At 35.4% G+C, this 22,750-nt stretch overlaps 1 pseudogene; it reads right to left on the bottom strand.

The window, feature by feature from the left end:
* The window catches only part of LOC142342488 (uncharacterized), a 371,331-nt pseudogene that overhangs the window by 96,201 nt on the left and 252,380 nt on the right, over window positions 1-22,750 (bottom strand).

Below are 22,750 nucleotides of genomic sequence, written 5' to 3'. Positions count from 1 at the left end.
CAGCTTTAGCTGCAATGTATCATAAAAAAATCTAAGAAACTTTATAAACAGGTAGATTATTTGATAGAAATTGTCAAAAATTTACAGCTCAATGTCCCATTAACTTGCACGAGTGATATTGCAAGTATAGTTTAACTAATTATGACGAAATGATTGAGAAAATCCGATATTCGTCAAAAATTACGTTGCAGTTGGCAATTCAAATCAGAGTTTCGAAAACGCTCTAGACCAGGCACAAAGTTTATCTAACAAGACATTGGAAATTCAAAAATTTTAGATAAATCAAAAGCAAACGTGGAGAGTATTTTTTGAGGAGATAAATAAGTATATTCGAGGCCAGAACAGACTAGACGGAAGGATCTTTTGTAAGAAACTGGCACCTTCTGGAGGAAAAATGGATATTTTGAAAATTCTGGAAGAAAATTGATTATTTTTCAAGATGCTCCCGAAATGTTATTTTCTGACATAGAAACTTGGAAGCAAAAGATATTTGAAAAAAATGTTAGTTGCAATAATGCTTTCGTAACGTGAAAAAAAATTTGAATAAGGGAACTATGAATATTAAGAAAAATTTTGAAAAACGAAGATTGAGGAACTGTTTTCTCATTCCCCAGATTAATAAATTTTTGATGTTTATTTATTGGCTTCCTTATGTCGAGGCCAAAATATTCGAATATTCTTATTTTTGTTACGTGAAACCGTTTAAACGTTTGGCTGAAGATTGTAGTTTTCTTTATGAAAGCGATGAATTTGTTTTTTAAAGTAATATTTAATATTTTAGTTGTCGCTGTTCTGATTTATACAGTTCAGAATAGTTATGCAAAGTAAAAATATAAACGAATTTATACATGAAACAAACCACAGAAGAACCTTAAAACTATTGTTCCTCTGTATTCCGCAAAAAAATATTGTAGTTGAGGAAGATTTCCTGAGACCTACTATGGCCTAAATATAGTCCTATACAGGTGTAAGATTTTGTAAAAAGTAATTGGATTATCTTCGAATTTCAATAAAAATCTGTCTTATCTAGATTTTGCCTAATCTAGCTTTAAAAATTGACTTATAGATGTTTGAATATAATCGCACAAACAAAAGATAAAGGATTTTGTCATTTCTTATTAGGCTAAAAAAACAGATAAGCAATAGCTTGAAAACACATCGTGCGAAAAACAAAGTTCCAGATACCGGAGGAAAGGTTCTGAAATTTCTACTCTGAGTTTTTTATAAAAGAGATAATTTTCTTATATATCTAAAACAAAATTTCAATATTTGAGCAGAAGATTGGAAGGGAACAATTTGAAATGAACAAATTGGAAACATATTTTGATTTTTTGTGATAAATTTTTTTGAAGATAATTTTTTCTTTACGCAACACAGTTCATTTTGATATAACAATAACCTCTTTTTCTCTTTCGGCTGTTGCGTGCTGCAGCACACAAATCTTCAGGCAAGCAAACACAAACATACAAAAAAGCAAACACACTACACACATACAATTATTCTCCTAGAAACACGCGTGCATACACACATACAATCACAAACGTAGGCAAAGTATTGATATGAAAAAAAAGGTATGATAAGTTAGACACCACGTACGTTAATCAAATTATGCTTGACAGTCTACTTCTCTGCCTATTACAAAGATCTCCCTGTGCTAATTAACAGCTTTAGCTGCAATGTATCATGAAAAAATCTAAGAAACTTTATAAACAGGTAGATTATTTGATAGAAATTGTCAAAAATTTACAGCTCAATGTCCCATTAACTTGCACGAGTGCTACTGCAAGTCTAGTTTAACTAATTATGACGAAATGATTGAAGAAATCCGATATTCGTCAAAAATTACGTTGCAGTTGGCGATTCAAATCAGAGTTTCGAAAACGCCCTAGACCAGGCACAAAGTTTATCTAACAAGACATTGGAAATTCAAAAATTTTAGATAAATCAAAAGCAAACGTGGAGAGTATTTTTTGAGGAGATAAATAAGTATATTCGAGGCTAGAACAGACTAGACGGAAGGATCTTTTGTAAGAAACTGGCACCTTCTGGAGGAAAAATGGATATTTTGAAACTTCTGGAAGAAAATTGATTATTTTTCAAGATGCTCCCGAAATGTTATTTTCTGACATAGAAACTTGGAAGCAAAAGATATTTGAAAAAAATGTTAGTTGCAATAATGCTTTCGTAACGTGAAAAAAAATTTGAATAAGGGAACTATGAATATAAAGAAAAATTTTGAAAAACGAAGATTGAGGAACTGTTTTCTCATTCCCCAGATTAATAAATTTTTGATGTTTATTTATTGGCTTCCTTATGTCGAGGCCAAAATATTCGAATATTCTTATTTTTGTTACGTGAAACCGTTTAAACGTTTGGCTGAAGATTGTAGTTTTCTTTATGAATGCGATGAACTTATTTTTTAAAGTAATATTTAATATTTTAGTTGTCGCTGTTCTGATTTATACAGTTCCGAATAGTTATGCAAAGTAAAAATATAAACGAATTTATACATGAAACAAACCACAGAAGAACCTTAAAACTATTGTTCCTCTGTATTCCGCAAAAAAATATTGTAGTTGAGGAAGATTTCCTGAGACCTACTATGGCCTAAATATAGTCCTATACAGGTGTAAGATTTTGTAAAAAGTAATTGGATTATCTTCGAATTTCAATAAAAATCTGTCTTATCTAGATTTTGCCTAATCTAGCTTCAAAAATTGACTTATAGATGTTTGAATATAATCGCACAAACAAAAGATAAAGGATTTTGTCATTTCTTATTAGGCTAAAAAAACAGATAAGCAATAGCTTGAAAACACATCGTGCGAAAAACGAAGTTCCAGATACCGGAGGAAAGGTTCTGAAATTTCTACTCTGAATTTTTTATAAAAGAGATAATTTTCTTATATATCTAAAACAAAATTTCAATATTTGAGCAGAAGATTGGAAGGGAACAATTTGAAATGAACAAATTGGAAACATATTTTGATTTTTGTGATAAATTTTTTTGAAGATAATTTTTTCTTTACGCAACACAGTTCATTTTGATATAACAATAACCTCTTTTTCTCTTTCGGCTGTTGCGTGCTGCAGCACACAAATCTTCAGGCAAGCAAACACAAACATACAAAAAAGCAAACACACTACACACATACAATTATTCTCCTAGAAACACGCGTGCATACACACATACAATCACAAACGTAGGCAAAGTATTGATATGAAAAAAAAGGTATGATAAGTTAGACACCACGTACGTTAATCAAATTATGCTTGACAGTCTACTTCTCTGCCTATTACAAAGATCTCCCTGTGCTAATTAACAGCTTTAGCTGCAATGTATCATGAAAAAATCTAAGAAACTTTATAAACAGGTAGATTATTTGATAGAAATTGTCAAAAATTTACAGCTCAATGTCCCATTAACTTGCACGAGTGCTACTGCAAGTCTAGTTTAACTAATTATGACGAAATGATTGAAGAAATCCGATATTCGTCAAAAATTACGTTGCAGTTGGCGATTCAAATCAGAGTTTCGAAAACGCCCTAGACCAGGCACAAAGTTTATCTAACAAGACATTGGAAATTCAAAAATTTTAGATAAATCAAAAGCAAACGTGGAGAGTATTTTTTGAGGAGATAAATAAGTATATTCGAGGCTAGAACAGACTAGACGGAAGGATCTTTTGTAAGAAACTGGCACCTTCTGGAGGAAAAATGGATATTTTGAAACTTCTGGAAGAAAATTGATTATTTTTCAAGATGCTCCCGAAATGTTATTTTCTGACATAGAAACTTGGAAGCAAAAGATATTTGAAAAAAATGTTAGTTGCAATAATGCTTTCGTAACGTGAAAAAAAATTTGAATAAGGGAACTATGAATATAAAGAAAAATTTTGAAAAACGAAGATTGAGGAACTGTTTTCTCATTCCCCAGATTAATAAATTTTTGATGTTTATTTATTGGCTTCCTTATGTCGAGGCCAAAATATTCGAATATTCTTATTTTTGTTACGTGAAACCGTTTAAACGTTTGGCTGAAGATTGTAGTTTTCTTTATGAATGCGATGAACTTATTTTTTAAAGTAATATTTAATATTTTAGTTGTCGCTGTTCTGATTTATACAGTTCCGAATAGTTATGCAAAGTAAAAATATAAACGAATTTATACATGAAACAAACCACAGAAGAACCTTAAAACTATTGTTCCTCTGTATTCCGCAAAAAAATATTGTAGTTGAGGAAGATTTCCTGAGACCTACTATGGCCTAAATATAGTCCTATACAGGTGTAAGATTTTGTAAAAAGTAATTGGATTATCTTCGAATTTCAATAAAAATCTGTCTTATCTAGATTTTGCCTAATCTAGCTTCAAAAATTGACTTATAGATGTTTGAATATAATCGCACAAACAAAAGATAAAGGATTTTGTCATTTCTTATTAGGCTAAAAAAACAGATAAGCAATAGCTTGAAAACACATCGTGCGAAAAACGAAGTTCCAGATACCGGAGGAAAGGTTCTGAAATTTCTACTCTGAATTTTTTATAAAAGAGATAATTTTCTTATATATCTAAAACAAAATTTCAATATTTGAGCAGAAGATTGGAAGGGAACAATTTGAAATGAACAAATTGGAAACATATTTTGATTTTTGTGATAAATTTTTTTGAAGATAATTTTTTCTTTACGCAACACAGTTCATTTTGATATAACAATAACCTCTTTTTCTCTTTCGGCTGTTGCGTGCTGCAGCACACAAATCTTCAGGCAAGCACACACAAACATACAAAAAAGCAAACACACTACACACATACAATTATTCTCCTAGAAACACGCGTGCATACACACATACAATCACAAACGTAGGCAAAGTATTGATATGAAAAAAAAGGTATGATAAGTTAGACACTGCGTACGTTAATCAAATTATGCTTGACAGTCTACTTCTCTGCCTATTACAAAGATCTCCCTGTGCTAATTAACAGCTTTAGCTGCAATGTATCATGCAAAAATCTAAGAACTTTATGAACAGGTAGCTTAATTGATGATTTACAGCTCAATGTCCCATTAACTTGCAGGAGTGATACTGCAAGTATGGTTTAGACGAAGCCATCGAGCCATCTGGAGGAAAAATGGATATTTTGATACTTCTGTATCAAAATTGATTATTTTTCAAGATGCTCCCGAAATGTTATTTTTTGACAAAAACTGTCAAGAAGACGGAAACTTGGAAGCAAAAGATATTTGAAAAAAATATTTGTTGCAAAAATTATTTTGTAACGTGAAAAAAAACTTGAATAAGGGAATTATTAATATAAAGAAAAATTTTGAAAAACGGAGATTGAGGAACTGTTTTCTCATTCCCCAGAATAATAAATTTTTGATGTTTATTTATTGGCTTCCTTATGTCGAGGCAAAAATATTTGTAAATTCATATTTTTGTAACGTGAAACCGTTAAAACGTTTGGCTGAAGATTGCAGTTTTCTTTATGAATGCGATGAATTTTTTTTAAAGTAATACTTAATATTTTAGTTGTCGCTGTTCTGATTTATACAGTTCCGAATAGTTATGCAAAGTAAAAATATAAACGAATTTATACATGAAACAAACCACAGAGGAACCTTAAAACTATTGTTCCTCTGTATTCCGCGAAAAAATGTTGTAGTTGAGAAAATTTTACTGAGACCTACTATGGCCTAAATATAGTCCTATACAGGTGCAAGATTTTGTAACAAGCAATTGGTTATCTTCGAATTTCAACAGAAATCTGTCTTATCCAGATTTTGCCTAATATAGCTTGAAAAATTGACTTATAGATGTTTGAATATAATCGCACAAACAAAAGATAAAGGATTTTGTCATTTCTTATTAAGCTATAAGAACAAATAAGCCATAGCTTGAAAACACATTGTGCGAAAAACAAAGTTCCAGTTATCGGAGGAAAGGTTCTGAAATTTCTACCGTGAATTTTTTGTAAAAGAGATAATTTTTTTATATATCTAAAAAAATTTCATTATTTGAGCATAAGATTGGAAGGGAACAATTTGAAATGAACAAATTGGAAACATATTTTGATTTTTTGTGATAAATTTTTTTGAAGATAATACTTTTTCTTTACGCAACACAGTTCATTTTGATATAACAATAACTTCTTTTTCTCTTTCGGCTGTTGCGTGCTGCCCCACGCACATCTTCAGGCAAGCACACACAGACATACAAAAAAGCAAGCAAACTCACTACACACATACTATTATTCTCCTAGAAACACGCGTGCATACACATAAACAATCACAAACGTAGGCAAAGTATTGATAGGAAAAAAAGTATGATAAGTTAGACACCACGTATGTTAATCGAATTGTGCATGACAGTCTATTCTCTGCCTATTACAAAGATCTCCTTGTGCTAACTAACAGCTTTAGTTGCAATGTATCATGCAAAAATCTAAGAACTTTATAAACAGGTAGCTTATTTGATAGAAAATGTCAAAGATTTACAGCTCAATGTCCCATTAAGATGCTCCCAAAATGCTATTTTCTGACATAAACTGTCAAGAAGATAGAAACTTGGAAACAAAAGATATTTGGAAAAAATTTTAGTTGCAAAAATGCTTTCGTAACGTGAAAAAAACTTGAATAAGGGAATTATGAATATCAAGAAGAATTTTGCAAAACGAAGATTTAGGAACTGTTTTCTCATTTCCCAGATTTAAAAAATTTTGATGTTTATTTATTGGCTTCCTTATGTCGAGGCCAAAATATTTGTATATTCATATTTTTGTAACGTGAAACCGTTCAAACGTTTGGCTGGAGATTGCAGTTTTCGTTATGAATGTGATGAATTTATTTTTGAAGTAATGTTGATTATTTTAGTTGTCGCTGTTCTGCTTTATACATTTCCGAATAGTTATGCAAAGTAAAAAAATAAACAAATTTATACATGAAACAAACCACAGAGGAACCTTAAAACTATTGTTCCTCTGTATTCCGCGAAAAAATATTGTAGTTGAGAAAGATTTACTAAGACCTACTATGGCCGAAATATAGTCCTATACAGGTGAAAGATTTTGTAACAAGCTATTGGATTATCTTCGAATTTCAATAAAAATCTGTCTTATCTAGATTTTATCTAATCTAGCTTCAAAAATTGACTTATAGATGTTTGAATATAATCGTACAAACAAAAGATAAAGGATTTTGTCATTTCTTATTAGGCTAAAAAAACAGATAAGCAAGAGCTTGAAAACACATCGTGCGAAAAACAGAGTTCCAGATATCGGAGGAAAGGTTCTGAAATTTCTACTCTGAATTTTTTATAAAAAAGATAATTTTCTTATATATCTAAAACAAAATTTCATTATTTGAGCAGAAGATTGGAAGGGAACAATTTGAAATGAACAAATTGGAAACATATTTTGATTTTTTGTGATAAATTTTTTTGAAGATAACTTTTTTTTTACTCAAAACAGTCCATTTTGATATACTAAAAATCTCTTTTTCTTTTTCGGCTGTTGCGTGCTGCAGCACACAAATCTTCAGGCAAGCACACACAAACATACAAAAAAGCAAGCAAACTCACTACACACATACGATTATCCTCCTAGAAACACGCGTGCATACACACATACAATCGCAAACGTAGGCAAAGTACTCATATGGAAAAAAGGTATGATAAGTTAAACACCACGTACGCTAATCAAATTATGCATGACAGTCTACTTCTCTGCCTATTACAAAGATCTCCCTGTGCTAATTAACAGCTTTAGCTGCAATGTATCATGCAAAAACCTAAGAACTTTGTAAACAGGTAGCTTATTTGATACAAAATGTCAAAAATTTACAGCTCAATGTCCCATTAACTTGCAGGAGTGATACTGCAAGTATAGTTTAGACGAAGCGATCGAGCAAATCCAATATTCGGCAAAAATCAGGTTGCAGTTGGCGACTCAAATCAGAGTTTCGAAAACGCCCTAGTCCAGGCACAAAGCTTATCTTACAAAACATTGGAAGTTCAAAAGTTTTAGATAAATCAGAAGCAAACGTGGAGAGTATTTTTTGAGGAGATAAATAAGTATATTCGAGGCTAGCACAGACTAGACGGAAGGATATTTTGTAGGAAACTGGCACCTTCTGGAGGAAAAATGGATATTTTGAAACTTCTGGATCATAATTGATTATTTTTCAAGATGCTCCCGAAATGCTATTTTCTGACATAGAAACTTGGAAGCAAAAGATATTTGAAAAAAAATGTTAGTTGCAATAATGCTTTCGTAACGTGGAAAAAAAAACTTGAATAAGGGAACTATGAAAAAAAAAAAGAAACATTTTGAAAAAAGAAGAATGAGGAACTGTTTTCTCATTCCCCAGATTAACCCCAGATTAATAAATTTTTTATGTTTTTTATTGGCTTCCTTATGTCGAGACCAAAATATTTGTATATTCATATTTTTGTAACGTGAAACCGTTAAAACGTTTAGCTGAAGATTGCAGTTTTCTTTTTGAATGCGATGAATTTATTTTTTAAAGTAATATTTAATACTTTTGTTGTCGCTGTTCTAATTTATACAGTTCCGAATAGTTATGCAAAGTAAAAATATAAATAAATTTATACATGAAACAAATCACAGAGGAACCTTAAAAATATTGTTCCTCTGTATTCCGCGAAAAAATATTGTAGTTGAGAAAGTTTTACTGAGACCTACTATGGCCTAAATATAGTCCTATACAGGTGCAAGATTTTGTAACAAGCAATTGGTTATCTTCGAATTTCAATAGAAATCTGTCTTATCCAGATTTTGCCTAATATAGCTTGAAAAATTGACTTATAGATGTTTGAATATAATCGCACAAACAAAAGATAAAGGATTTTGTCATTTCTTTTTAGGCTAAAAAAAACAGATAAGCAATAGCTTGAAAACACATCGTTCGAAAAACAAAGTACCAGTTTTCAGAGGTGATACCTATCTTTAATGGGAATACCAGAAAAGACGGCGATAAAAATCAAAAAAGTACACATATTGATTACGATCAAAACTGACTTGTCAAATTTTTCAAAACAAATAATTACCAAATCAAAATGTCATCAGATAAAACCTATACAAAATAAAAATCAAGAATCGAATATTTTATGAAAACACATAGTACCAATAACAAGGACCAAATAAAGAAAGTATAACAGTTTTGAAGAGCAAAATTTAGTTCACTAGAAAATGGACGTGAAATTATATCTCTATTAGAAACTAAGCAACAAATTAACAGATTAAAAAATGGAAGTGCTCTAAAATTCATTGCCTTTTTAACTGATATATTTGACCGTTTATCTCGCAACGTCTAAGAAAAAACTAATTGAGCCTGTTGTTATTGATACCAAGTCGTTACAGGCAGAACTAACAAAATTCACAAACGATTTTACTAAACCACAGTTTTAAAGCAAGCACTTACAGCAAGCAAAATAATATTTAACTTGTGTGTCCATTGAACATCACAAAAAACGTTATTAATTGAATTTTTCATCAACATGCGATTTAACCCCAGAAACAATAAAGGACAGCAAAAATGAGCATTAGGCACACAAATCACAAAACTCTAAGTTTCTAAGTTCTTAGTACCAGAACCAAGAAGCCGGTTAAGAAAAACCAACACCATAATTAGTTTGCGTCTTAAATGGAAAAACACTGACCTAAATTTAGTCATAATAAGCTAAACGTTGACAGAAATGAGATATGACAAGATAAAACCAGCTCCTAAAACAATTTTCTTAAAATTATATTCAGTGCCATGAGAGACATCAGATAACAGCCGAACGCACTGTATAGGTTCACTTAAACTCCTGAAGAAGCCATATTGATTTTTCATCAGAGAGAAAAAGAACCAGACTGCAAAAAGTATAACAGATGAAGGCAAAACACGAGAATTCAGTTAAAATTTTCGTCAAAGCAATAAAATTCTTTTAGGTTTTCTCTGAAAACAAAAAATCCATTTTCGCCTCATTTCCTTGTATTTGAGAGCTGTCACTAATCTAGCCGTGAATTGATTATTTTGTCAGTAACTAACATTTAAAACCAATAAAGGCAAACATTCTGAAAACAAAGGCAGCGCCCAAACAAAAAAAAGCTTCTGATTGTAGAAAATCATGATGAAATCAAACCTATCCCTGATTTAGCTGCTCGTCCAAAAAACTACCAATCGTTCCAAAAGTGTGTGAGTTAGATCACTTGTTAAGTTAATTATTTCAAAAATCTATAAAACAGTGCTGCATTTTTACAATTTTTGAGATAAATTTGCGAAGATGGAAAAATTTTAATTCTAGAAGACTTTTATAGGGCGCGAAAAACAATTTTTGGAGTTTACGAAGATTTTGTCGACAGTTTCTAGGTCTCTACGTCTGACAAACGTACACAAAGTGGTTCAGAGGAAGCATTTTTTCTTCCACTTTGGATAAAAGAAATTGAATTTTGCCAAACAAAACTTCAATCAAACAATTCAGCAACGATCTTCTATCTTTAATGATAAGAAGAACACACTGTCAATAAAAAAATTGTATTATTTTTAGTTATATTAGCAAAGTTCAGCCAAATGTTAGTGAAAATTAAAGAAAATGCGAATAAAATTGTTCCATATCCACAAAACTTCAAACCTCGACAGCTCCCTGTAAAAACGGAAATTCATGGAATGGAAATCTTCATTATTCCATTTTCTAGGATGTACGTGGTTTTCTAATGAAACCACTCACAACTCTCTGCGATGAATATATTGATGGGCCAAAATTGAACAAAGAACCCATTTAATTATATAGTTCCTCCCTCCCCACTAAAGTGGGGCTCGGAACAAAAATTCGCTCGAACAAAAACATTTTGTAGTGTTTTTGTTCAAGTAAATAAAAATTTTCTCGAATTTCGTTTATTACAGGGAGTTGTCGATGTTTAAGGTTTTGTGAATATGCAACAGTTTTTTTTTCACATTTTCTGTAATTTTCGCTGAAGTTTGGCTCAACTTTGCTAATACAATTAAAAATATGTTAATATTTTTATTGACAGTGTTCTTGTTTTCATTAAAGATAGAACAGCGTTGCTGAATTGTTTAAATGAAGTTTTTTTGTAATTATTGTTTCCACTGCATAAACTGACGTTGTCACATTCATTGTTTGATGCAGTTTTCCACGATTTTTCCCTGATAAATGTTTTTTTCTGTCCATAATCTATCTTTCGTCTGGAGATCGAACTGGGGGAAGACAGTGCTCGACCATGCAGTGTTATGGTAAGATAGAGCTGAAATCAAATAATCTACGGAAAGACTTCAGCTCATCTCTCGTTGTTAAGTGGATTCTAGCTGTACCCAATCTTCGCAAGCTTGAGTCTGGCTGGACACACAATTTCTATATGCCGGACTCTAGCACGCAAAGTATTTTTGATTGCACTTTGATTGAAATGGAATTGTGATACTCGACCTAATCTCAGCCCTCAATTTAAACTTGTATCTACTGTTACATACAGTTTGAAGCAGCATATTCATTCAATAGTTTTCATTGAGCAAGATGCAAAACGAGCTCTTTAATTTTAATTGATACATGATAAGAACTATGAAAACAGAAAGCTTGCACACCTTCAGCAATTTTCTGCTTACCGACAGCACATCCAAGAAACGTATAAAACTATAGAAAGTGTATCAAAAATGTTTCAGAATCCAATTTTTTGGTCGGGTTTGTGGGCAGGTCAGTAGTGGGCAGGGCATGATGGTGGTTGTTTGGGGAGGGCCTCGGTGGGGCATACGTTTGACAGGCCAGATCTTAGGTCAAAATTTATGTAAATTCATATTTTTGCAACATTAAACTGTTGAAACGTTTGGCTGCAGAATGCAGTCTTTTTATGAATGGGATGAATTTATTTTTTAAGTAATATTTAATATTTTAGTTGTCGCTGTTCTGATTTATATAGTTCCAATTAGTTATTGTCGTCTTCTGAATTTCAGCTAGGCTAAACAGTGAGGGGACTTTGTCGGCCAGAAGATCGATCAAATAAAGTAACCAAACATTTTAAATTGGTGAAGCAAGCGTAAATTTGTTACTCTGCTATTTCCCCTCTTCACTCTTGTATGCTGTTGCAAATAAGATTGCCTTGAAATAAGTCAATTCACAATGGGGCCCGTAATATCAATTCTAGTTATATGGATAACAAATGTAAGACAACTACTAGCACATCAATGGAATGGACAAACACAAAGACAATTTATAATAGTAATTAAAATAATAATAACAATATCGGTGGTTCACTTCGCAAATGAATTAAATCAAAAACCGCTCACAGTATCCCAACTGGTCTTGCAATTACAAATCTTTCAAAGTTTAGTCCCACTAAACCAACTACTTTCTCTCGCTTGATCGAAACCAAACTTCTGAAGTTCCCACAAAATCTGCCTCTCTCTCTCTCTGCCAAAATTTCTCTGTGTCACTTCAATTTATACTCAATCAATACGCTCTTATCTTAAGCAAACAAACCTTAATCTCTTAAGTAAACATTGCAACTTACACTTGCAATCTGTCACATTCCGTAAGCTTACATTCCGTAGGCTTCCGTAGGCTTCCGTAGGCTTACACTTGCAAACACTTTTCACATTTTCAAATTTTTACATATTCTACCTAACTCATCAACATTGATTTTTGATCAAACTCTATAGCCTCTGACATACATCTTCCCCAGGAAACCATAAAATCACTAAAGTAAAAAAATCTACAAATATAGATCTAACAGAGCTACACATTTCCCTAAATCATCCTATTTTTTGAGAAAAAAAAATTTTTCCTTACGGCTATAGTGCTTGATCAACTTGTCTCGATAAAACAGATTTATTCAATGTAGGCAAAAATTGGGTTAAAAAAGCTTTAATAACTTAGCTGTCAACGTCCCTAGCATCATACACTCGTGCACCTGTACATGAAAATCTTCTTCCTCTGATGTTTGAATGGATGTCCACCTCTCTTTCCACTGTAGATGCCATTTCTACTGTAATCCTGCCATAACTGCTGTCTTGATTTTTCCAAAGGACTCCATCTCTCTTTCCGGCTCAACGATCGGATCTCCAGCAACAGCTTTGCAGTCTCCGGAAAACGCAATGCAGTCCTTCTCCACTTTCTGCTCAACTTTCGTCGAAAACCCACTAGATTCCTCCCTCCTAGGCTGTTGATCATCATGAACCCAACTGTGCAACACTTTAGCCATTGGTTTCCGGTCAGATTTCCCTATTCTGTAAATTCCAGCACTGTCCCCTTGATGCTCATCCGTTGGTTCGACCGAAACACTACCATTAGGCTGACTTTCATTCAATTGCGATTGCACCCATTTCTCAAGCTCTTTTCCCAACTGTGCAAAATTACTTCTGCACCCTGCTGCCTTATCGTTTTGACCTATCTGTGTTTCAGACTCCAACTGCCGATCAATTCCTCCTGAACTGGTCCAATTCTCCAAAGTGTCCACAGTGCACTCAGTTGTACACATTTGTGTCCCATCAGCCACGTTTGTCGCATTACAGAACTTCTGGTATGACCCTCCTGTCTTTAACTCCATCAAGGCCCTGGCTCCCAACATAACGTTTCTGCTAGCTTTGACACCACCCCCACATTTTCTCGCTATTGCAGTTACATTTTCGCATGCTACTGAGTCCAACCTCCCAGCAAAACTTGTCTCACTTCTCGCATCGTTGTCATCAAAGTCCTCTACATTCGAACAATCTGTATCCGAAATATCCTCAAATAAATAGTCATCATCCGATTGTTCATCGCTTAGCGCCTCAGACTCTGCTGACAGTACATAATCTTTTTCCATAGCATGATGCTCATCTGGTCCACAAGACTCAACTCTCCGCTCAATGACTTTTTCTTCTGTCGGAAGTTCTCTGAAGCCACTGTTTTCATTTTCGCTTAGCGCTGCTCTATAAATTTTCTGATTTATTTGAACGCAAATTTCCTCCGTAAACTCCACCTCAGTTCCAGTTTGCACTTCATTGCCGTAACCTGGAATTCTTATTCTACTACCACTCTCAGCAATTGTATCTCGCACTTCTCCAAACAGATATTTACCTAAAGCTCCTTTTCTTGATACACCACAGCTAGGTCCAATGCCAAACAATTCAGAACTTTTGCCGGGTTGCCGAAATGCATCTGTTGAAGAAGTGTCAAATTCTCTCTTTGTAGCAATTACGTGCCTCTGAGAACACTGCGGTCGCGTTCTCTGATCCATAGTATCACTGGTTTCAATTAATTTCGCTCTACTTCCCGCTTTCCCTCTAACAAACAAGTTGGAGCTTCTCTCATAAAATAGTGGATTGTCAGACAATCGTATGTCAAACTGATACAACGACTCTGTCAGTGTCCATGCTTGTTTCCCTGGAGTCGACCGCCAATAACCTCTTGGTAAATCACTTATTGCATTCAAGGCCCACTCACAGAATTTTGTAGGCAACCACTTCATCATCTCTTGTTCTGTCCATCCCAGCTTCAAGCCAGTGCTCAAATAATGTTCACGCCAAACTTCCTAAACTTCGTAGCCTGGTGAAGGAAAACGCTTCACCAATTGATAACCAAACATAATCAAACTATTGGTAACCCAAACCGCAAATGTAACTCAACTTTCGGTGTGCTCTCAGCAGTTTCACCGACGAAAAATATCGCACGCTCTCCAAATTATCAGAAAGAAACTTACAGCAAAAAGTAACAAAGAAACGAAGCCCACCCAGGAGCGCCGCTGTCGTCTTCTGAATTTCTGCTAGGCTCAACAGTGAGGGGACTCTGTCGCCCAGAAGATCGATCAAATAAAATAACCAAACATTTTAAATTGGTGAAGCAAGCGTAAATTTGTTACTCTGCTATTTCCCCTCTTCACTCTTGTATGCTGTTGCAAATAAGATTGCCTTGAAATAAGTCAATTCACGATGGGGCTCGTAATATCAATTCTAGTTATATGGATAACAAATGTAAGACAACTACTAGCACATCAATGGAATGGACAAACACAAAGACAATTTATAATAGTAATTAAAATAATAATAACAATATCGGTGGTTCACTTCGCAAATGAATTAAATCAAAAACCGCTCACAGTATCCCAACTGGTCTTGCAATTACAAATCTTTCAAAGTTTAGTCCCACTAAACCAACTACTTTCTCTCGCTTGATCGAAACCAAACTTCTGAGGTTCCCACAAAATCTGCCTCTCTCTCTCTCTCTGCCAAAATTTCTCTGTGTCACTTCAATTTATACTCAATCAATACGCTCTTATCTTAAGCAAACAAACCTTAATCTCTTAAGTAAACATTGCAACTTACACTTGCAATCTGTCACATTCCGTAAGCTTACATTCCTTAGGCTTCCGTAGGCTTCCGTAGGCTTACACTTGCAAACACTTTTCACATTTTCAAATTTTTACATATTCTACCTAACTCATCAACATTGATTTTTGATCAAACTCTATAGCCTCTGACATACATCTTCCCCAGGAAACCATAAAATCACTAAAGTAAAAAAATCTACAAACATAGATCTAACAGAGCTACACATTTCCCTAAATCATCCTATTTTTTGAGAAAAAAAAATTTTTCCTTACGGCTATAGTGCTTGATCAACTTGTCTCGATAAAACAGATTTATTCAATGTAGGCAAAAATTGGGTAAAAAAAGCTTTAATAACTTAGCTGTCAACGTCCCTAGCATCATACACTCGTGCACCTGTACATGAAAATCTTCTTCCTCTGATGTTTGAATGGATGTCCACCTCTCTTTCCACTGTAGATGCCATTTCTACTGTAATCCTGCCATAACTGCTGTCTTGATTTTTCCAAAGGACTCCATCTCTCTTTCCGGTTCAACGATCGGATCTCCAGCAACAGCTTTGCAGTCTCCGGAAAACGCAATGCAGTCCTTCTCCACTTTCTGCTCAACTTTCGTCGAAAACCCACTAGATTCCTCCCTCCTAGGCTGTTGATCATCATGAACCCAACTGTGCAACACTTTAGCCATTGGTTTCCGGTCAGATTTCCCTATTCTGTAAATTCCAGCACTGTCCCCTTGATGCTCATCCGTTGGTTCGACCGAAACACTACCATTAGGCTGACTTTCATTCAATTGCGATTGCACCCGTTTCTCAAGCTCTTTTCCCAACTGTGCAAAATTACTTCTGTACCCTGCTGCCTTATCGTTTTGACCTATCTGTGTTTCAGACTCCAACTGCCGATCAATTCCTCCTGAACTGGTCCAATTCTCCAAAGTGTCCACAGTGCACTCAGTTGTACACATTTGTGTCTCATCAGCCACGTTTGTCGCATTACAGAACTTCTGGTATGACCCTCCTGTCTTTAACTCCATCAAGGCCCTGGCTCCCAACATAACGTTTCTGCTAGCTTTGACACCACCCCCACATTTTCTCGCCATTGCAGTTACATTTTCGCATGCTACTGAGTCCAACCTCCCAGCAAAACTTGTCTCACTTCTCGCATCGTTGTCATCAAAGTCCTCTACATTCGAACAATCTGTATCCGAAATATCCTCAAATAAATAGTCCTCATCCGATTGTTCATCGCTTAGCGCCTCAGACTCTGCTGACAGTACATAATCTTTTTCCATAGCATGATGCTCATCTGGTCCACAAGACTCAACTCTCCGCTCAATGATTTTTTCTTCTGTCGGAAGTTCTCTGAAGCCACTGTTTTCATTTTCGCTTAGCGCTGCTCTATAAATTTTCTGATTTATTTGAACGCAAATTTCCTCCGTAAACTCCACCTCAGTTCCAGTTTGCACTTCATTGCCGTAACCTGGAATTCTTATTCTACTACCACTCTCAGCAATTGTATCTCGCACTTCTCCAAACAGATATTTACCTAAAGCTCCTTTCTCTCTCTGCCAAAATTTCTCTGTGTCACTTCAATTTATACTCAACAAATACGCTCTTATCTTAAGCATGGATGTCCACCTCTCTTTCCACTGTAGATGCCATTTCTACTGTAATCCTGCCATAACTGCTGTCTTGATTTTTCCAAAGGACTCCATCTCTCTTTCCGGCTCAACGATCGGATCTCCAGCAACAGCTTTGCAGTCTCCGGAAAACGCAATGCAGTCCTTCTCCACTTTCTGCTAAACTTTCGTCGAAAACCCACTAGATTCCTCCCTCCTAGGCTGTTGATCATCATGAACCCAACTGTGCAACACTTTAGCCATTGGTTTCCGGTCAGATTTCCCTATTCTGTAAATTCCAGCACTGTCCCCTTGATGCTCATCCGTTGGTTCGACCGAAACACTACCATTAGGCTGACTTTCATTCAATTGCGATTGCACCCATTTCTCAAGCTCTTTTCCCAACTGTGCAAAATTACTTCTGCACCCTGCTGCCTTATCGTTTTGACCTATCTGTGTTTCAGACTCCAACTGCCGATCAATTCCTCCTGAACTGGTCCAATTCTCCAAAGTGTCCACAGTGCACTCAGTTGTACACATTTGTGTCTCATCAGCCACGTTTGTCGCATTACAGAACTTCTGGTATGACCCTCCTGTCTTTAACTCCATCAAGGCCCTGGCTCCCAACATAACGTTTCTGCTAGCTTTGACACCACCCCCACATTTTCTCGCTATTGCAGTTACATTTTCGCATGCTACTGAGTCCAACCTCCCAGCAAAACTTGTCTCACTTCTCGCATCGTTGTCATCAACGTCCTCTACATTCGAACAATCTGTATCCGAAATATCCTCAAATAAATAGTCCTCATCCGATTGTTCATCGCTTAGCGCCTCAGACTCTGCTGACAGTACATAATCTTTTTCCATAGCATGATGCTCATCTGGTCCACAAGACTCAACTCTCCGCTCAATGACTTTTTCTTCTGTCGGAAGTTCTCTGAAGCCACTGTTTTCATTTTCGCTTAGCGCTGCTCTATAAATTTTCTGATTTATTTGAACGCAAATTTCCTCCGTAAACTCCACCTCAGTTCCAGTTTGCACTTCATTGCCGTAACCTGGAATTCTTATTCTACTACCACTCTCAGCAATTGTATCTCGCACTTCTCCAAACAGATACTTACCTAAAGCTCCTTTCTCTCTCTGCCAAAATTTCTCTGTGCCACTTCAATTTATACTCAACAAATACACACTTATCTTAAGCAAACAAAACTTAATCTCTTAAGTAAACATTGCAACTTACAGTTGCAATCTGTCACATTCCGTAGGAGGGCTTTGTTTGCTATGCAAACAACCAATATCAAATTATGCTCTGTCATTCAGCTGCTACCAACCGTTGTTTAACTGTTTAACTTTCTCCTTATCTTAAGTAAACGATCTTTGGACTCTTATGTAAACAAATACACTACACCTTATCTCATATATGCACTTGACATGTCAATCAGTGTTTGCTTAGTATACATTGAACTTTGCTCTGAAAAGATCTTATACCTCTATTTCCGCTATAAAATTAATTAGCTGCAATCAATCCCTGTCAAAAATCATGTGATGAATAAATAACTAAACTTAACCCCGAAGCTAAGAGCAATCGCCATTTCCAATCTTAAAACCATTTCAAGGTCATTCGGCCGCTCAAAAAGGCCAATTTCCGGTTTTGGGCACTCGGGTTATCCCGCAGCACCAACTTCCGGTCGGAATCTGGGATTGAAAATATCACCAATCGAAAGCCCTTGAAAAGCTACAGTAACTCTCCAAAAATCATAGGGCTACTACCAATACTCCACGAGCAATTCAAATTTTACGTTCCGCCGCACGGGCGTGCGCTAGTTCCGTGCAGGTTGGTGTGGGGTTAGATTTGACATTGAAAACGGATTCCTCGTACCCAAATTAGTCTATACCCCAATTTTCAGGCCAACCCGACGCCAACTTTTCGAAAAAATACTATTTCAATTTAGGTGCTAACTACGTTCCTGTGATAATTACCAATATACTCAAAAATCGCCATTTTACATCCTAATCCCTTCCCAAGATCATGCAAAAACATTAATGTATACCTGTATTAAAATAAGACTGATTAATCGCCTTACTGACTCAAACATTCATGTTTCGCAGTAAAATACCTAAAAACCTTCAAATCACACTATTTCCTGTGTTAATAGCTAGAGATTGGGTGGCCGGATTCGCCTGAAAATTATTTTTGCAATAGAGGACCACTAGGGGTATTTCCCCATCATTGACCAGTTATCAGCCAATAACTCCTTCCCATCCCGGGGGGGGGGGGTCGGACAACTTTTTATCGGTAGGGTATTTGGAAAACTGATAAATTGCCTTTCCTTATTTCAAAATTCCAAAAAATTTCTCTCACAACCTTCTAAACCTTTCCATAATTACCCAATAAATTACTGCACAAGTACATCCTATTACGACTGGTTTATACCGTTATTTCATCCGTGGTTCACTTCCCAAATGAACTAAATGAAAACCGCTCACAGTATCCCAGCTGGTCTTACAATTACAAATCTTTCAAAGTTTAGTCCCACTAAACCAACTACTTTCTCTCGCTTGATTGAAACCAAACCTCTGAAGTTCCCACAAAATCTCCAAAATCGGCCTCTCTCTCTCTCTCTGCCAAAATTTCTCTGTGTCACTTCAACATATACTCAACCAATACGCTCCTATCTTAAGCAAACAATCCTTAATCTCTTAAGTAAACATTGCAACTTACACTTGCAATCTGTCACATTCCGTAGGATGGCTTTGTTTGCTATGCAAACAACCAATATCAAATTATGCTCTGTCATTCAACTGCTACCAACCATTGTTCAACTTTCTCCTTATCTTAAGTAAACGACCTTTGGACTCTTATGTAAACAAATACACTACACTTTATCTCATATATGCACTTGACATGTCAATCAGTGTTTGCTTAGTAAACATTGAACTTTGCTCTGAAAAGATCTTATACCTCTATTTCCGCTATAAAATTAATTAGCTGCAATCAATCCCTGTCAAAAATCATGTGATGAATAAATAACTAAACTCAACCCCGAAGCTAAGAGCAATCGCCATTTCCAATCTTAAAACCATTTCAAGGTCATTCGGCCGCTCAAAAAGAACAATTTCCGGTTTTGGGCACTCGGGTTATCCCGCAGCACCAACTTCCGGTCGGAATCTGGGATTGAAAATATCACCAATCGAAAGCCCTTGAAAAGCTACAGTAACTCTCCAAAAATCATAGGGCTACTACCAATACTCCACGAGCAATTCAAATTTTACGTTCCGCAGCACGGGCGTGCGCTAGTTCCGTGCAGGTTGGCGTGGGGTTAGATTTGACATTGAAAGCGGATTCCTCGTACCCAAATTAGTCTATACCCCAATTTTCAGGCCAACCCGACGCCAACTTTTCGAAAAAATACTATTTCAATTTAGGTGCTAACTACGTTCCTGTGATAATTACCAATATACTCAAAAATCGCCATTTTACATCCCAATCCCTTCCCAAGATCATGCAGAAACATTAATGTATACGTGTATTACAATAAGACTGATTAATCGCCTTATTTCTGACTCAAACATTCATGTTTCACAGTAAAATACCTAAAAATCTTCAAATCACACTATTTCCGGTGTTAATAGCTAGAGATTGGGTGGCCGGATTCGCCTGAAAATTTTTTTTGCAATAGAGGACCACTAGGGATACCTCTCCATCATTGACCAGTTATCAGCCAATAACTCCTTTCCATCCCGTGGGGGGGGGACAACTTTTTATCGGTAGGGTATTTGGAAAACTGATAAATTGCCTTTCCTTATTTGAAAATTCCAAAAAACTTCTCCCACAACCTTCTAAACCTTTCCCATAATCACCCAATACATTACTGCACAAGTACATCCTATTACGACTGGTTTATACCGTTATTTCATCCTTAAACTATCAAATTTAAACTGCAAAATATCAAAAACCGTCTAATAACACCATTTCTTGTGCCAAAAACTCAGATCAAAAATGTATATACGTCTGCGTATCCCTTTTATATATCAACAATCATAAGGGGAATATCCCCACAAAATTTCAGATTCCAATGACGAGTATAAATTAGAGTTGAGGTGTACCAGGTTTTGGGTTGCCAATTATTTTGCAATTTCGAAATCACACTTCTAGTTACTTCAAATTGAAATTCCAATTTTGCTCAAAGTATCTAGTTCACTTCAAATGTTCGCTCTCTAATTTTCTTCTAAATTTAAATCTCTCATTTCGACTGTGGCCCGATGCACAGATACAACTTTGCTAAGCAAATGAAATATATCGACAGCTCAATATGCTTTTGTTCATTAGTTTGTTTGTTTAAGATATCTCACTCAACTCCCCTCTCTGGCGCCTTCGAAACAATTACCCATTCAATTACAAAAAGCTAAACTCAAATACCTAACTTTACTTATTTAACTTGACTTAAAACATCTAACCTAATCTCCCTCTGACATGTCATTTTAACGAAAATAAATTTAAAATAACCAATTTAAAATAGACAAAGGTTTTAAATTGGTGAAGCAAGCGTTAATTTGTTACTCTGCTATTTCCCCTCTTCCACTCTTGTATGCTGTTGCAAATTAGATTGCCTTGAAATAAGTCAATTCACAATGGGGCTCGTAATATCAATTCTAGTTATATGGATAACAAATGTAAGACAACTACTAGCACATCAATGGAATGGACCAACACAAAGACAATTGATAATAGTAATTAAAATAATAATAACAATATCGGTGGTTCACTTCCCAAATGAACTAAATCAAAAACCGCTCACAGTATCCCAACTGGTCTTGCAATTACAAATCTATCAAAGTTTAGTCCAACTAAACCAACTACTTTCTCTCGCTTGATCGAAACCAAACTTCTGAAGTTCCCACAAAATCTCCAAAATCTGCCTCTCTCTCTCTCTCTCTGCCAAAATTTCTCTGTGTCTCTTCAGTTTGTACTCAACAAATACGCTCTTATCTTAAGCAAACAAAACTTAATCTCTTAAGTAAACATTGCAACTTACAGTTGCAATCTGTCACATTCCGTAGGAGGGCTTTGTTTGCTATGCAAACAACCAATATCAAATTATGCTCTGTCATTCAGCTGCTACCAACCATTGTTTAACTGTTTAACTTTCTCCTTATCTTAAGTAAACGACCTTTGGACTCTCATGTAAACAATTACACTACACTTTATCTCATATATGCACTTGACATGTCAATCAGTGTTTGCTTAGTAAACATTGAACTTTGCTCTGAAAAGATCTTATACCTCTATTTCCGCTATAAAATTAATTAGCTGCAATCAATCCCTGTCAAAAATCATGTGATGAATAAATAACTAAACTTAACCCCGAAGCTAAGAGCAATCGCCATTTCCAATCTTAAAACCATTTCAAGGTCATTCGGCCGCTCAAAAAGGCCAATTTCCGGTTTTGGGCACTCGGGTTATCCCGCAGCACCAACTTCCGGTCGGAATCTGGGATTGAAAATATCACCAATCGAAAGCCCTTGAAAAGCTACAGTAACTCTCCAAAAATCATAGGGCTACTACCAATACTCCACGAGCAATTCAAATTTTACGTTCCGCAGCACGGGCGTGCGCTACTTCCGTGCAGGTTGGTGTGGGGTTAGATTTGACATTGAAAACGGATTCCTCGTACCCAAATTAGTCTATACCCCAATTTTCAGGCCAACCCGACGCCAACTTTTCGAAAAAATACTATTTCAATTTAGGTGCTAACTACGTTCCTGTGATAATTACCAATATACTCAAAAATCGCCATTTTACATCCTAATCC

This window comes from Convolutriloba macropyga, chromosome 1 (assembly GCF_964194025.1).
Source record: "Convolutriloba macropyga chromosome 1, txConMacr16.3, whole genome shotgun sequence".
NCBI lineage: Eukaryota > Metazoa > Xenacoelomorpha > Acoela > Convolutidae > Convolutriloba > Convolutriloba macropyga.
The sequence above is the reverse complement of the archived record's forward strand: the minus strand, read 5'-3'. Positions and strand labels throughout refer to the sequence as shown.